Source organism: Rattus rattus, chromosome 17 (assembly GCF_011064425.1).
Source record: "Rattus rattus isolate New Zealand chromosome 17, Rrattus_CSIRO_v1, whole genome shotgun sequence".
Lineage (NCBI taxonomy): Eukaryota > Metazoa > Chordata > Mammalia > Rodentia > Muridae > Rattus > Rattus rattus.
The window spans coordinates 37,488,705-37,493,117 of NC_046170.1; positions in this window are offsets into that span (position 1 = coordinate 37,488,705).

Genomic DNA, 4,413 nt, shown 5'->3' on the forward strand with positions numbered 1-4,413 from the left:
TATAATAAAATACCAGACACAGGCTACGTGTGTAATCGAAGAGGTTCACTTAGCTCACAGTTCGGTTGACTAAGGGCCTGGCACCAACATCTGATGAGAACCTCATGGTAGATGGCACAGTGGTGGAAATGAGAGAAAGAGCCACACTCCCAACCAGGAGTTCACAGTGCAGGAGCAGGACCTCATGACAGTGACCTGTCCCTGCGTCCTTTGGAGGGCAGCTTCCCAGTGACCTAAAGAACTAGGTCATACTTCTTAAACAGCTGACCTCTCTCCGTCCTCCCTGAGGACCAAGTTGCCACAAATGCATCATTAGGACACATTTAAGCCATTTTCAGGCCTCAGCATCCTTTATCTCTTCAGAGAGCTCCTTCAGGTGTCGGAGACAATCCCGTTTCTTTTCAGTTTTAATAAGTGTGTGTGTGTGTGTGTGTGTGTGTGTGTGTGTGTGTGTGTGTGAAATTCCAGTGTGGTGACATATACAAGAGTGCATTTTACATGTGCCGCATGCATGTACGTGAACATAACCTCTGCTCACAAACACACCTACATTCTAATCCTTTTTTGTTCTTTCGCACATGTCTACAATGAAATACGATTATGCCCAACCCTGCTTCTCCCTGCCAGCTTCCTCTGTGTCCCTCTGAACACTTCCACTTCCGTCCTTCGCAAACCTTTTCTTTTTGACACAGGATCATACGCTGTAGCCCTGGATGGCCTGGAATTCGCTATGTAGACCAGGTTGGCCTTGAATTCACAGCGCTCCATCCCCCACCCCTTCTTGGATGCTGAGATTAAAGGCATGTGCCCCGTACCATTAAGGCACTAATTCCAATTAGTGATGCCCCTCGTGGCTTGGGTCTGATGCCATCCACTGGGACATGAACGCACCACAGGTTTGTGGCCACACTGTCAGCTGTGGCATCCGCCAATAGCTTCTAAGGAAGGGGTGGGGCCTGGAGAGAGTCTTCCCGTGTATCCTGACTCTATTGTTCTTATAGCTGGCACTCAGTGCAGGCCAAAGGGTTCTGTAAACCCTCACAACAATCCAGCTTTAACTAGTCTCTAAGACGGTTCTTGAAAAGGAGCAGTTACCAGCAGGGAAAGTCCTAAGCCCTTCGAGAGCATTGTTAGGGGAGGACATTGGCTTGGTTGAATTCTGCCCATGATTTTCCCTCGATAAAAGCCAACCACAGATATAATGTAAGCAACACAGCGTTAGTCATCATCTGGGCTGCCGAACTGTCCACATGCAGCACGACTTAATCTATAAAATGGTCCGCGCACGCTCTTTTCTACTTATTTTTAGATCACATGCGACCTCCTGTTTTCTTTTCTGCCCCTATTCTAGTTAACAGTTTAAATGCTCAGATTTTCAGCTCATTGGAGAAAGATGTGAAACAGAGGGGCTAGGATTAGGTCCTTGAGGTATCAAGATCCCTCTTTCTCTTCTTGCTTCTTGGCTCCTTGGATCAACTCTTTGGCCTCTTTCTCTAGAGTGATAGCTGCTCTTGGAGATCACTGAATGGCAACCAAGGGGCCTTTACTCTTGGGGATATGCACAGATCTAAGGCTGCAGCCAAACCTAGAATCAGGCATAGAGATGAATAGTTCTGCCTTGGCTAATGAATATCCCAGATGGAAATACTCTTTCCAGCCCCCTGTGGACATGCTGAGATTTTAGAAATGATACTATCAATCAATCTGTTCTAACAGAGAAACAGTCGCAACTATGTAATGGGGAATTTCTGTGGACTAGAAAACAAACCTTTAACTAAGCCTGATTTTTTTTTTGAAGTTGGGAAATGTTGCCAGCCTGTTTTTGATGTAATTGAAAATGTTTAGAAGCGTTCCCAAAGAGTTGATTAATATATCAAAATCAAAGAAGTCAATTTTGAGTCTAATTTTGTTTGTTTACTGGGTATTACATGATTCTTGGCTTTGAAATTCTGCCACGCAGGGTGAAAAATGACTGTCAGTGTGAAACAAAGTAGTCTATTGAACAGAACATTGTGTCTAATAGGGAACAGCTGATACCAACCCCATGCATGATATCTGGAATTACAGCGTCTTAATCAGTCCGATTGCTTCTGGTAGAAACAGAGGTGAGCCCAGATCTGCCCACAAGGCAGTCTTTGCTCCACCTACCTCTGTTGGGGAACCCTAGGATGAGGAGGGGTTCGGGAGACACTCCTGCCCAGGTGGGAGGAGTATGTTATTTTGGGATCTAGGGAGGAATTCTCCAGTGTGTCCAGAGCTGCAAGTGATGTCAAAATGAAGGTGAACATAGCTCCTGAGAGAAGAGTCGCCATTTCATCATTTCCCAGGAAGTCTTTTTCCTTCTTCAGGGCGCGTCTTGATTTTCTAAACCCACATAGATTGAGATTAATAATTATATATTGAAGAGAGAAATTCACAGAAACTTACTCTCTAAGAAAAATGGATGAAATCTTATGCGACTCCTTTAATCGAAACATGAGGTGATGTGGGGGAAAGAAGAGGGATCCCAGTGTTTTCACATCTTCCCAATTTCATATACACCCCACCCCCCAACATCTCGATGATTGATATCTCCTGGAAACTGAGGTTTTGGTGGCTTTATCCATTAAACTTTCTTTTAAACCCAGGAGCCACACAACAATCTGTTACAGGCTTGTAGGTGTTGGCTTACAGTTCAGAAAATAAGGTCTCTAGGTATAGATGGAGCTTGGAATGAAACATTTAACGGAGTCAACCTAATTGCTTAGATCTTAGGATGGACTCAATCTCTAGGTCATGTAGCCTCTGAATGGTTGTCTCCTAGATAAACTCATGCCTTTTGCCTTGGAAGGCTCCGGTTATCAATGGGTTTTGTGTCCTGAGCTGTTCCCTTATATTCCTTTTGGTCCTCTTGTCTCAACAGCCCTTCCGGGTGAAGGTAAGTCTCTTACCTCTTTGTCTTCTTTCTTAGACCAAAGTTCAACTAACTCTTCAGTTACTCACATATGTATGTATTCGCATACACACACACACACACACACACGCACACACACGCACACACACACACACACACACACACACACACACACACACACACACTGAATTACCATTCAATAGCCTGATACTCTATTTTACCTTTGGATTTCCTGGTCTAACAACTATAGAACCCAACTAGAAACTTGTTGCCTTGTCGAAGCCGCTGACAATACAGTTAAAATTGTTTTAGTTCATTTGTTAGCCATTTTTCAGTGTTAGCTCATTACGAGCTCGTGGTCGACTGAGGCCTCTTAGTCTATGTTAAATAAATGACTATTTCCCATCCACTGTGCACTCATGTATTTGACTTTAAATTGCTGTATTAGATCTTATCTTTATACCTAACTTGCATATATATTTTTTAAATTTCTGGCCTGCCATTCAAATCTGTCACAGCCTTACAAAATCTTGACTTTTCATCTGTGTTCCAGTTTTCTTGCCAGGTGCAAATTAAATAAGACTCCCATGTTTCCGTGTTATCATAGTATTGTAAAGGATAGAGTATTCTTTGCAGCGTGACATATCTTGGATTTTAATCCTAGCTTTGTTTCGTGCCTGTTGTGCGAAAGTGGACAGGCTGTTTAAATTCCCGGAGCCCCGTCTGCTCATCTGGCAATGGGAAGGACCGTCTTCCCTGTGGGCGTGTTGTAAGCATCTGCAGCAAGATGAGTCTGCCTCAGTGCTGTTCACATGCTGGGCTGGTGAAAACACCAGCCATGGCACTTTTCTTCAGCAAGGACTTGGTCTTGTTATTTTTCTTCTTACCTGGATCTGAGTTAATCAGTGACAGAACCAAGTAGCTGGTCCGTTAGAGAACATTCTTCCGGTCGACCTCCATCCCATTAGACACATGTTACGGTATAACAAACATGTGGTGAGCCAGTGTTCTCTACTGTTGTATTGATGAGGAGGATAGTGGGAAGAAAGGAAGGAAGGGAGGAAGAGAGAAAAGCAAGCAAGCAAGCATTTATCCTATGGCACTGATGTTCTGAAAGGCAAAGATACAAGGAAAATACCAGTCACATCTCCAGGAAGAAGGCAGCAGCCTGTGTGTGTGTGTGTGTGTGTGTGTGTGTGTGTGTGTGTGTGTGTGTGTGCGTGTGTGTTTCTGTGTGTCCACTTGTCCATGTGTGCATGTGTGTGGATGTTTGTGTGATAGCTACATAGACACACATATTAATGTATCAATTTTGTATATCATAATGACAGCTAGGGATAAGAGATAAAATATAGACCATAGACGGGAGCTATGCAGGAAAATAAAGGAACTTCAAGAGTATGGTAAGGGCAGAGGTTATATTCTCTTTAGTATAGAATTTGTGCTGGCTAGTTTTATGTCAACTTGACATAAGCTAGAATTATCTGACAAGAGGGAACCTCAATTGAGAAAATGTTTTC